Consider the following 14,283-nt stretch of genomic DNA (forward strand, 5'->3'; position numbering starts at 1 on the left):
GTCAGAGGGAAATGAAGCCCTATGAAAGTTGACAGTGAGTACAAGCAACATTCAAGCGCTGCATTGCCCGGAAACTATCTCCAGTAAGGTAGAATGGGCTCTGGAAGGGTCTTTGGTTTCTCTTAACTACAAACTGATGCTTTGAAGTACAAATTAAAATTGAGAACCCTGTCACTCAAAGAGACTGCTGATAGCCTTTAGGTGGCTGAACTAATCTCATGCCAAGATAGAAGAATGAATTTTGAAGTAATTTGCAAAGTAAAATATGAAATATAACTTGGAGGGATCCAGAATGATGTTCTTTATTAATTTGGTATATGGACCCAGAATATGTAGTAAAACTCTGCAATACCATTCTCTATAATGAGCTTTTGCTTTTGCAGGCCCAGAATAATTTTCAGTGCAAAGTCACTGATAAAGCCAAAGTATATACTTCTTACAGTTTGGGGCATCATAGATAGGCTTTCCAATTATTTTTAGTTTCAATTAGATCGGTGAATTTCCCTGTAACTCATCTGAGTCTAATCATATAATTATGTTCCATTTAATCGAAAATGAGTAGCTGAAAATGTTTGGATTTAAAAAAAAAAAAAAACAGTAACCTTCAGATGATGAAAGTTCTATCAAATATTCCGAACAAGACTTCCAATGTCATAATCCTCTGGATCATAGACCTTGGACCAAAGATTACATAAAATGTCGAAGTAAAGTTAGAAATACGCAAAGAAAAATTGAGTGTAAATTAAGTACGGATTAGTGGTTAGAAATCTAAAATTTAGTGTTCAATTTCCAGCCTTAATAACAAACTAAAAAGCATTTCTTAGACTCAGTGTCTGCAAAATGTAAATAATCATGGTTACTACCTCTGTTGGGCACTAGGTATCCATCCCAGCATCCTGGTGAGCACTCTCTTAGAGCAAGCCTGCATTCAAGATATGTTCCACCAATTATAGGTACTTCTGCATGCTTGGAAGAAAAAAAAAGACCAAGCAAAGACCACCTCTTCCTCATTGTGGCTTGGAAAAACAAGGGCATGGAGATGTAAATTTAGTTTTCTTTTACAGTCATATTCCAGTATGTAGCCCCAGTTAATGAAGGTCAGGTGGCACCAGTGGTAGGGCCATAGTTAGACTCCATATTCCAGTGTATAGTCACTAGTTTCACATGTCTTGACTGCTAAATTTCTTCATTGGCAGCTCCTTGAGGTGGTTTCCTGACCTGTGGATTGTAACCATGGCCATGTCACCTCACAGTTTTTTAACAGATAGATACCACGGGAGGCTCTGATTTTAGTAGAAGTAGGAAAGCATCTTCTATGTAGAAGAAGATATATTTTAGCCATCTGTGTATCTTCTTTTACAAACTGCCAAGTTTTTGTCCTTTTGTTTTATTGGGTGTCTGCCTTGTTTCTCTTTTATTTTGAGGTATGATTAACATGCATTGCCCTTAATGTGTTCAACTTAATGACTTTTGATCCGTGTATCCACTTGGGTAACCACCAATCCCCTTAAGATATGGAACATTTTCACTGTCCTAGAAAATTCCCATTCTTCTCCTATTTACTAAATCTATACTATCTCAAAAGCTAGCACTTTCTGCTTTCTAATGCATTATTTCAAGTTTGCTTATTCTTGAAATTTATAAAAATGGTATAATATACACTACATTCTATGATATCTGGCTACTTTCACATGATTAATCCATATTGAATTCATTCCTGTTGCTGCCTGAACCATCAGATTCTTTAAAAAAAAAATTATTCCTGAGGAGTATTCCTTTTTATAAGGAATCCACTTTCCTATAAGTTTATCCATTTTCCTAAAAATGGACTGTGGATTCTTTCAACTCTGGCTATTATGAATGAAGCTGCTACAAACTTCTTTGTACAACTGTTTTGTAGACATATGTTTTCATTTCTCTTGGGTCAATATCTGGGGCAAAATTGCAGTTCTTAGGTAGATTATATTGAATGTTATAAGAAATGGCCAATTTTCCAAACCAGTTGAACATTCTGTACTCTCACCACCAATGCATAAGAACTCCATTTCTCCAAATAGATGGAAATACTTAATGTGTCAGTCTTTTCAATTTTAGCATCTTGTATTGTAAAATAGTATATCATCATGGTTCTAATTTGCATTTTCTTTTGCTTATTGACTATTCATTTGTATTCTTATGAAATGGCTGTTCAAGTATTTTCTTGATTTTTACATTGAGATGTTTAATCATTTTATTGCTAATTTTAGTAAGGCTTTATATAGTCTATCTAAGACTCTTTCTTTTAGATATATGTGCTAAGAATGTGTTTTTCCTAGGTTATAACTTTCTATCAATTTTACAATGTTTTTTAAAGAAGAAATTATAATGTTTACAGAAATACATTTTATCAGTGGTTTTTCTTTTACCAAAGTCTATATTTTGACCAAGTAAGCATTTCTCAAAATCTTGAAGCTATTCTTTTTTTTTTAATACTTTATTTTTCTTGGTTTTATTTTATGCCTATGATTAATCTCAAATTAATTTTCATGGACAGAATAAGATTGGGGTCAGGATCCTATTTTTTCACAAATTCAACAAATTGTCTAGCACCATTTTTTTTTTTAAATGTATTTCCCAACAGATTGCCTTGATGGCTTGTTGAAATCCAATTGCTCACCTGTGTTGAGTCTTACAAATTTAATTGTTTGTCTGAACTATTTGTCTCTCCGTTACACCAACACCACACTATCTTAATTATTGTAGCTTTATAGTAAGTCTTGAAACCAGGTGGTGAAAGTCTTCCAAGTTCTTTGTTTTCAGCATTGTTATGGCTGTTCCAGAATGAATTTTCATATGAATTTTGGAAATAGCTTGCCTCTTTTTCAAAAGAGCCTGCTGGATTTTGGTGTGAATTACATCAACTTTGAGATTTATTTGGAGTGTGGTATTTATTCTTTCTTACAAATACACCTTACACTTCCATCTGGCATTGCAGTTGATTCTTCCATAAACATCATGGTATGGAACTGCACAGAACCACTTACATTTGGATTTTTTCTGATATAGCACTGTAAATGTATTTTCTCTTCCTTATGATTTTCTTAATAACATATTCTTTTCTTTAGCTTCCTCTATTGTAAGAATACAGTACATAATACATATAACACAAAAATATGTGTTAATTAACTGTTTATGGTATCACTAAGATTATTGGTCAACAGTAGGCTATTTGTAGTTAAGATTTAGGGAGGTTGAAAGTTATATGTGTTTTTTCAACTTTGTGGGAAGTTGGCATCCCTAACCCCTGCATTGTTCAAGAATCAACTGTATTCACTTTCATCCTGAATACTTATTTTAGCCACCTTTGTCGTGCAGATCTGCTCCATACAAATTCTTACAAACTCTGACACTGAAATATCTTTAGTCACCTATATTCCGAAGGCTATTTCTCTGCGGACTGAACTCTAAGTTGCCAGATTTTATTTTTTCATTTTAAGCAATTTAAAGCAGTTTTCCACTGCTTTTTGGTCCATTTCTCTTTTGCTGTGTGCTTAGCAGTATTTTGTGTCATGTTACCTTGTACACAATGTATCTTTTTCCATCTTTTCCATTTATATACAGTCTCCATATCTGCTCTTCATCATGGCTATAATATGCCCACATGTGGATTCTATTTGCTCTGTGTGTTTTTCCCCCCACTTAACTTCTTAGGAATATAGGTTAAAGTCTTTCATCAGTTTTTAAAAATTTTTAAAGTAGCTCTTCAAATACTTCCTTTGTTCCATTCCCACCTCTTCTCATCTCCATTTGCAAATGTATTTTATACCACTGGTTATCAACTAGGAGCAATACTGTTGTCCCCCGGAAACATTTGACAATGTCTAGACACATTTTTGGTTCTCTACACTAGAAGGGTATTTGCTACTAGCATACAGTGGAGAGGAGCCCAGGGTGCAGCTAAACATCCTGCCATGTACATGATGTCCTCCCACAAAAAATACTTGTCTGGTCCAAAATGGTCACAGTGCCAATGTTTAAAAACCACATTTTAGACATATGATATTGTTTCATAGGTCTGAGACATTTTATCTTGCTTTTATTTCACTCTTTTTCTTTTGTATTTTAGTTTCAATGTTTTCTATTGACTTAACATGAATTTTACCAGTCTTTTCCTCTTCAATATTCAGTGTTGTAAAACCCATCCAGCATATTCTTTATTTTTTAATATATGTTTTTCTAGTATTTTTAATAACATCTATATCTATGATAAATTCATCTCTTTTCTGATGATGGCTACTCTTTTCACTAGAAACTTTAGCATTTTTATCATACTTACTTTGAAGTATGTTGCTCACATTTTCCAAAATCTGGGCCATCTCTAGGTCTGTTCATTGACTATTCTGTGTCTTGACCTTAGGTCCCATTTTTTGGCTTCTTTGTATGTTTTTTCTTTTTTTCTCTTTTTTTTTAAGTAAGCTTTACACCCAACGTGGGCTTAACTCAATGAACTCCATTAAGAGTTGCAGGCACCACCAACTGAGCCAGGCAGGGACCTTTCTTTGTATATGTTTAATTTTTTGTATTATATGACAGTTATTTTGTGTAACACAATAACAATGAATGAAGTAATTAATACCTGTTCACAGAAACTGCAATGTTTTTTCTTCTCATAGGCTGCTAGAGTGGAGGCCTAAATTATTTTGAGATAAAGACCAGCTGAATTTTTAGCTTGTGGTAAATTTAGTTTGATTTAGTTCTCTACTGGTTTTAAGTACCTTTTGAATAAAATCAATCTATTCTTTTTATTAAGACCTGTGATGTCTTAATAAATGAACTCTACCAGGATTCTAGAATTGCTGATGCTTCTTAGTAAGTTGTCAGCTTTCAAAACAGAACTTTCAGAACTCCCCTTGCTTTACAGTCTAGCTTTCAGGTTTTTAGAAATTTATAATATCATAATTTTTAAAAAATATTTTATTTATTTACTTGAGAGAAAGTGAGAGGGAGAGGAAAAAGCAGACTCCCTGCTGAATGAGGAGCCTGATGCAGGGCTCAATCCCAGGACCATGATATCATGACCTGAGCCAAAGGCAGATGCTTAACAGACTGAGCCACCCAAGTGCCCCTCTCATTTTTTCTGAGCATGCACTTGCTATCCACTACCATGTCCTGCTTTCTGGATTTTGGTATTTTCTTTTAGCTTTGCTGCCCAGTATAAAATTGAATAGATGTAATGAGAGTGGAGGTATTTATCTTATTCTCTGTCTTAGGGATAAAGTCTTCATTATTTCATCAGAAAGTATGATGTTAACCAGAGATTTGTTGCAAATACCCTTTATCATAGTAAGGAAGTTTTATTTACTCCTAATTAGCAGAGACAGTTTATCATAATGGGATATTGACTTTGGCCAGATGCATTGTCAGAATTTTATTAAGATGATAGTTTATCTGCTTTTTTCCTTTAATATAAAAAATTAGATCAAGTTTTTGGATTTAATTTACATAAAGCAAAAGTCACTATTTTTGGTGTAAGGTTCTATGAGTTTCTACATGTGCATAGATTCTCATAATTATAACCAGGGATAGAATACAGAAACATTCCCATACCTCAAAGAATTATCTCATGAATTTCATTTGTATTTCCTGGAAACCACTGACTTGTTCGGTCTTCCTATATTCCTGCCTTTCCCAAAATGTCAAATAACTGAAAGTATGCAGTATGTAACATTTTAATATTGGGTTTCTTAATTTAGCATAATGCATTACTGATTCATCCATGCTATTGTACATATCAATAGTTTATTTTTATTATTTAGTTGTATTCCATCAGACTGATTTACTTTTGAATAATAAACTAAACTTGAATTCTCGATAGGAAACCTAGTTGGTCATAGTATAATTTTGTTATCTTTTATTATATATTGCTAGATTGATTTGATATATTATTCATTAACAAATGTTGTGTCTCTATAAGGCACATTGTTCTCTAAATTTGTTTTCTTATAATGGCATTGTTAAGTTTTGAAATCACCGATATCTTCAGTACATGAAACAATTGGAGAAATCATCTTTCTGTCTTTATTTTCTGAAAGAACTCTTGCAATACTGTTGTTTCTTCATTAAATGTTTTTTAGAGTACACCAGTGAAGCCAAAATTATTTGTATGAAGACTTTAAATTACAAAATTAATTACTTTAATTTATATATGGCTATTCAGGATTTATTATTTCTTCTTGATTAATTTTAGTATGTGTGACTTTCAAAGATTTGTTCATTTCACACAAACCATCAAATTTATGCTCATTTATAAATCTCCTTTATTATCTTCTAAATATCTGTACAAGCTATAGCAATATCCCTTTCATTCCTCATATTGAGAATTTATTTTCTCTTTATTTTTTGATCAGTCTTCCTAAAGATTATCAATTCTAATGATCATACCAAAAAACAATCTTGATTAAATTTTCCTATTGTTTGTTCTTTTCCCTATACAGTTTCCTGTAGCTACATTTCATAAATGTTGATATATTCCTTTTTTGTTATCATTCAATTCTCAGAATTTTCTATTTGTCTTTTGATATTAACATTAGCCCACATGTTGTTTAGAATTGTGTTATTCTCCCCTCAAATATTAGGGGACTTGTGTAGATCTTAAATTTCTAATTTAATTATATTGTGGCAAGAAAACATACCCTACCTGCTTGATTTCAACCTGTTTAAATTGATGAGATTTATTTCATAGCCAATTAAATCATCAGTAGGTGGCATTGGCCTGCACTGGTAAACATTCCTTGGTCAGTGGTTAGGATGGAATTTTGATTACAACAAGCTGTCTGATCTTGTCTATCTTTTATGCTTACTAATTATTTTTTGTCTATTTGCTCTATAAATTAATGAAAGAAGAGCATTAGAATTTCTAAGCATTATTATAAACTATTTCTCCCTTTGGTTCTGCCTGTGTTTGCATCATGTATTTTGAAGTCCTGTTATTAAGTATTTTGACATTCTGCCTCACTGATAAAAATGATCTTTTTATCATTTTGAAGTACTTGTTTATCATCAACAATACTCTTTATATTCTAGTCTACCCTGTCTGATATTAATGTAGATGTGTCAGCTTTCTCATACATACTCTTAGGATGGCATATAATTTGTTATCTTATTACTTTCAACCTACCTTGTCTCTAGATTTAATGTGCATCTACTTAGACAGCACATAATTTTACTATGCTTATTATTATCCATTCTGGTAATCTCTATCTTCTGACCGCAGTTTTCTTTATTTAAATTGAAAATGAGCACAGATATAGTTGGGCTTATGTCTAACATTTTGCTATTTGTCTTCTATTTATGCTATGCTTTAAATTCTCTTTCCTTCCTATCATTTCCTCTTTAGGGTTATTCAAATTATACTCACTATTCCATTTATTTCTCCTATGTGATTTTTAGCTGTGTAGGCATTAATATGTACCAAGACTAGGAAATACAAATATGGGATGGGAAAATGTGAGAATGAACCCTGTGTTGTTGGATGTGATTTATAAGTATCAGTATGAACTAATGATTATTAAAAAAATTTACTTCCAAACTTTTCCACTGCTCAGAAGAAATGTCACCCAAAGCAATGAGTACATATAATCTAATGCCCAGATATCGGATTTTAAATGTCACTTCTAACTAAAATATGAGTCTGAAACCAAAAAGTAAAAGGTGAGCCTGAACTATTTTGTTGCATCAGAAATCAAAAATGTGTTCAAATACTAAATGAGACATATTAAAAGAGTATGGTAGATTATCTGAAAGGACTTCCACAGGTAAAATGTAAAAAATTAAATATAAAAGGATGATAATGACTTATAACACATTGACTTAAAAAGAAGAAAGAAGGAAGGAAGGAAGGTAGGAAGGAGAGATGGATGGACATATCCAGGGAGTTACCTTTTGAGAAAAACAAGAGGCCAAGAGTGAAGAAGAGATCTTCCTTATAGAATCAAAAATGGAAAAAACTCACCATTTTGCAACTAACAACATAAATAATTTTACAAATTTCATGAACAAATGCTAAAACCAGAACAGAAGAAGAAAGATGTATTCATATTTGGAGATTTTAAATCCCCATTTCATTAATTGATAGAACAAGTAGAAAAAAAGCCAGTAAAGATATAAAAAATATCTGAACAACACTATCAATCAACCTGACTAATTGCAAATTATAGAACACAATAACAACTAAACAATATACATCTATTTCAAATGCACAAGGAATATTCACAAGGATACCATATGCTCAGCCAGAAGGTAAGTCTTCATAATTATCAAATAATGATATTAAATTACATTCATTTGCAATCAGATATTCACAAATCCTCAAATATTTGCATATCAAACAAATACCTCTAAATAACATGGATCAAAGAAAAATCACAGCATAAGTTAGAAAATATTTTCAACTCGATAGTAATAAAAATACAACATATCTATATTTGTGGAATGCTGGAAATGTAGTGATTAGATGGAAATACGTAACTTCAAATGCTTAGGTTAGAAAAGAAAGGTACAAGTAAAACTAAGTGATCACTTTAAGAGGCTTGGGGAAAAAATGAAACTGAGCAAATAAAGCTCAAAAAGAAGGAAGAAATTATAAAACTAAAAACAGAAAAGAAATAGAAATAGGGAGGAAATATTTCCAACTGACAGGCTCCTTCTATTTAGCTGAAGTATCTATTTTCTCATTTGTTTGTTCACACAACCTATATTTATTTTGCAACTAACTACTTGGCCCTGAGTGAGATGCTGTGGAAAAGCTGTGATTACTGTCCCTTTCCTCACTGTTCTTGGGAAAATAATTATATAAAAATAAAATTTTGTATTTTGATTCATTCTATATACAACTTCAGGATGCAGTGAGATGTAACAGAGCATTAAAACATCTCAGATGGATTACAGATTACACAGAAGGAAGGAGCACATACATCACCCAAAATGTTCAACTGATTTTATCTAGTACTGCCCAAAGGTTATAGAAACTTAGCTGAAGTGAGGTGACCATACAGCAGAAGATACAACAGAATTTCTTGAGACCAGAACCATTTCTTGCTCCCTCCACTGAAATCCTTTGTGGCAATGGCAAATAGTCATTATTGCTAAGCACAAATATTCTGGTCCTCTTCCTTTGGAGTGAATGATAACATTGTAATTCTAGGAAGAATTTAAATTTATGATTTACAATTTAATTGAAATTAAATTTACAATTTAAATTTACAATTCATGTGTGCTCTTCCCGCATGGTAATGATCATGAAAGTTAAAATGGAGCCTCTGCCTTAGACCCTAACAGAAAAGATATATAGCAGAGATTTCAGCTGACTCACAAAGGACATGTGGCATGAGCAAGAAGTAAATCTTTGTTGTTTCAAGTAAAGAAAATCTTGGGAATGCTTGTTAGTGCAGCATAACCTACCTATTCTGACTAATATAGGGTCAGGAAGCTGCTGGTATCCTGGGGGTCTTTCCAAAACCAGGTAGATTAATATTGTGCTGTAATATAGCACTTTAAATAAAAGGAGGTGACATCATTATTTAGATTTACATGAGCAAACTACATTACCCTGGCAGAAAAAAAGGACATTCAGCTGTTTGGTGACCCTGCATCATTTTTCTGCTTCAAATTATCCAAAATCCTTTAAAGCTCATGTCTGCACAGAGGCTTAATCAGGTCGGTTCTGGTCAGGGATCATGCAGAAGTGGTCATTAAGACTCCCCTGAGAAAGTGAATATGATTCTAATGTATTTAGAAATTCATTTATTTTACCCTGAAAAGAACAGTTTCCTTTTACACCTATGCGCAATTCCCTATTAAGAAATAACTTGGTATTCTATTAGATCATCTGTGTTTTTTACAAAGGTAACGTATAGGAAATAGTAATTGAGGTGACTCATAAGTATATGTTAAGAATGTTACATAATAAATTTTTTACAGAGCTAAAAGTGTAAGTAATGGAATACTAAAACCATGGTCAATGGCCTTAAGTAATTAACCACATCAATAATTAGATATCCCTAGTGAGGTGAAACTAATGACTGAATTTCAGGATCTATTATATCACAAAGGAGTATAATTCTTGCTTATGTGGCACTAGTCTGGTATCAGTGAAATAATTTAACTTTCTAATGACCTTTTCATTCAGATTTGATTAATTCCATATCATGGCATTAGCTCATATAGTGAGCCTTAATGCCATGGTAGATATTATAATTACCTAGCAGAATCAAGGCCTATAAGCACTCAGAATTGCAATAGAAAATGTCATTATCTGAAAGTGCTTTGGCATTGGAGACAGATATAGGGCAAAATTATCTATTATCCATATAGCAATCTAATATCTAGGTATCAGAGAGTATTAAAATGTGCTTACATTCTCCATAACTTCAAATTATCCAAGGTTATTACTAATAATATCCTAATGCAAACAACTTGATTGCTTTTCAAAAATATAAATTTGTTTTTCTTTCTTTTCACTTATGCACCAGGGTTAGCTTTTGGCTGCTTCCCCAGAATCTGCTGGTCATATTCTATTTCCAGGGATGCTCTAGGCTGATAAAAACTCAGGTGTACTGAGTTGCCAAACATTTTAAGAAACCATCAATCTATTATTGGAAAAAATTAATAGTGCTTAAACAAAAAGGTGTTGGGGATTTGTAAATAAGTCCAGAACAGGAAAAAAAAATCTAGCAATTTATAATAGAAAGCATTTCCAAGAGAAAATGAAATGCCATTCTGTTTCTCAGGTAATATATGGAAAAGTTCCTTTCCACGGAGCCCGAGTCAGACTCAGGAGAGTAAAGCTCTTCTGACAAATTGCTACCCCAAATGTCTAACTCTTCAGTAAATAATTAGATATTACTTTAGCACCTTAAGTTTACAAATTATTTTCACATTCGATCCTTATGATGGTTCTGAGGAGGTATGAATAGTATCATTCTCCCTTCATGGAGGAGGCTACTGAGGCCAGAGTATAGCACAAGTGACTAAGTCATTCACTGTTTAATGTCACTGTGAAGAGGGTGTCAAAAAGAAAGCCTTGGCTTTGGTCAGATATACCTAGGATCCTATCCCAATTACTTCTGTGCCAGCGGTGTGTTGTTGGTACTGTTTCCAAACACTTCTGGACCTCACTCTCCATATCTACAAAGAGAAGATGATACGATGATACCTATCTCAAGGACTTGTTATAGAATTAAGTAAGAGAATAAAAGAACATTTCAGTGCTTGCCAATAGTAGTATATTGCCAAGTATTAAACAGTTAGCAAGTATAAAATTAAACAAGTATAAATAATTAGACTCTCTGAAGAAAAAAAAATGTATGCATTGTATAATAAACAAGTTTATTATAAATGTTATTACCATAAAGGATGTTTAGCACACAATTGACAAATCATAAAAAATACACAATACTCATTATTGCAAATTCTGCACAGCCAATTGATGCTAACAGAAAGCTTCCACTGGTATTTTCCAACCTCTTCTACTGGTAGCCAAAATACTGCTCCGACTCAACCAGGATTTGACAAACAGAACTTGATCTCACACTGCTCTCTCTTCCCCCAATTGATGTATCATCAATAAATCTGATACATGACATGAATGTTGGTTGTTGGTATTTTTATTTAATGAGTTAAGACGAAAGTGAAGCAGCCAAGATGTGTATCAGAACCTCACTTGCTCATCAATGATGTGAATGGCATCTTTGCTAAATCAGGTTAAAGTTTTCAAATGATAAATTATAATGATAAATTGATAATTTTCCTCAATTTTATACTACCCAAATTGCAACTGCATGACACATTTTCAACTTTAATCTGCACTATTAACATTTCTTATGATTAGACAATCAACAAAACAATAAATCAGTATCTACTTTGTAGAATTTGCCGACCATGGCTAATTTCAATCATCAATATGATGTCACCGAAAACAGAGTTGAGAAGAGATGGGAGAAGTGTGCTGTTACAGAGGATTTCCACCACACACAGACAATACATGTACATGGCCTCCTCAAGAATACAGAAAGAGGCAAAATGCAGAAAAATAATTTGGAAGTGATGAGCTATGAGAGTTCACTATCTTTGCTTCAAGTTTTATATAAGTGTAGGTTTACAGAATTAAATTTTAAATAATGGATCTTTTTAATAACTGGCTTGAAGATTTCTTGAAAATTTAGGGGCACTGGGTAGCTCAGTTGTTAAGGGTCTGCCTTCGGCTCAGGTCATGGTCCCGGGGTCCTGGGATAGAGACCCACATCAGGCTCCCTGTTTGGCGGGAAACTAGCTTGCTTCTCCCTCTCCCACTCCCCCTGCTTGTGTTCCCTCTCTCACTGTGTCTGTCTCTCTGTCAAATAAATAAATAAATAAAATCTTTAAAAAATTTTTTTCTTGAAAATTTAACGATGTGCTTTTAGGTGAGCCCATACCAACTGGCTACCATGCAACACTGGAACCCACAACATATTGGAACCCAGTGAAAAATTCTTTTCCCTTTCTTTTTTCCTATTGTCCTGTTAACCTTCTACCCATCCTCCTTCTAACAGTTAAAGGCTCTACCCAGACCAATTTAGCATTTCTGCCTGAGGCACCTAAGAGATTTGGGAAGCTACCATGATAGCTGCTGTTAATTAAGTCAGCTTCAAAAACTTCCAAACATGCCTAGTTTCCCTCAACAGTCATTATGCAGCTAACATATAAATTTAGCAGAAAACATTTTGAATCCATTTTTATAATCTGTCTGTTTGGGGAGAAATGACAACTAAAAAAAAAAAAAAAAGAAAGAAAGAAAGAAAGAAAGAAAAAAAGATTACTTTTATTTTGTTCTCTTTAGAGCCAGGCTATGGAAAGCATCAACATCTATTAGTAGCTTTTCTCTTTGCAAGATATTCACTCTTTATCTAGGAGACCCTCTATCCTAAGAATCCATTGCTGACCCAGCCAGTTAGAATCCTGGCCAGAAAAAGGCTATTAGCAAAGCCTCAAAGCTCCGTTGGGATTCTACATCACACCATATAGCACATTTCTTCTAGGTAAGAGACTATCAAGTGATCTGTCTGGCCCGCCTTGTTATTCCTCTCGCTCACCCATATTCTCCTCAGAGGTTGATGGAACCTCACTTGATTCCTGCTACCAAATGTCATAGAGGCTTACTTGGATGTGTGATGCAGAATATAATGTTTATTCATTCTTACCATCTTGATTACTGTCACACCATGTGGGAACAAGCCCTAAGTAAACCTGGGGCTTTTTAAAAAATATTTTATTTATTTATTTATTTATTTGAGAGAGAGAGCACAAGCACTGGGTGGGGCAGGAGAAGCAGCCTCCCTGAAGAGCGGAGCCCAGTGTAGGACCCCAAGATCATGACCTATGCCAAAAGCAGATAACTAACCAACTAAGCCACTCAGGTGCCCCAAGCTGGGACCATTTTTACCCACTAATTATGTTACAATTCTGATAGGATGAACACCTACCTAGCATTGCTTTACTTTTATCTTTCTTTCTTCTCTAGTTTTTTGGGGGATGGGTGGGGAGATGGGTTATAAAACGTTAGAAAAGCATCTTGTTCTCTCAGTCCATACAAAAACCTCTTCTTGATTCCTCTATCTCCAGATCAAAAGCATTCAAGTGTCTGTTGAGAGGTCACATGTTTTACAATCCCCTAATAAAAGAGATCTTCTCCCAGACTCAGGGAAACCAGATGAGGTCCACTTTCTTCATTTCATCAACACTAATTTCAACTGCTATTCACAACTGCTACACAGATTTCAGTACAGACTAAAAAGTAATTTGTTAAGAACTGTCCCCCACTCCTTATGGGAATCTTTGTTAGATTTTGTTTCATATCCTAAAATAACCTCTCTACTAGGTGCCAGTGTCAGGCCTTCTGGTTAATAGTTTTATGTCCTTAGACTTAGCACAATGTCTAGTGTCTTCTGGAAAATGGAGATGAATAATACATTCTTACTTAACTGATCAAATGTTTGGGAAATCGATAAAAAATATATGTTAAAGTGTTTCACAAATGGAAAGATACAATGCAAGCAAAACATAATATTATAGTTTATGTTTAACCTTGCAGCTCCAACATAGTTACCTATTGTTTTTCAGAGACAGACAGAGCTTTGGACAAGGAGCTTTATCGTCCTGTGGAGTCCAGTTAAGATACTAGAGTGTTTCTAGGAATCGTCACATGTTTCCATGAGCCAGCCACTCATTCTGAGAGGCCCTAGAGAGAGAGCGAGAGATGGATTTAAAAAA

This window comes from Mustela nivalis, assembly GCF_964662115.1.
Source record: "Mustela nivalis genome assembly, chromosome: 12".
Classification (NCBI taxonomy): Eukaryota; Metazoa; Chordata; class Mammalia; order Carnivora; family Mustelidae; genus Mustela; species Mustela nivalis.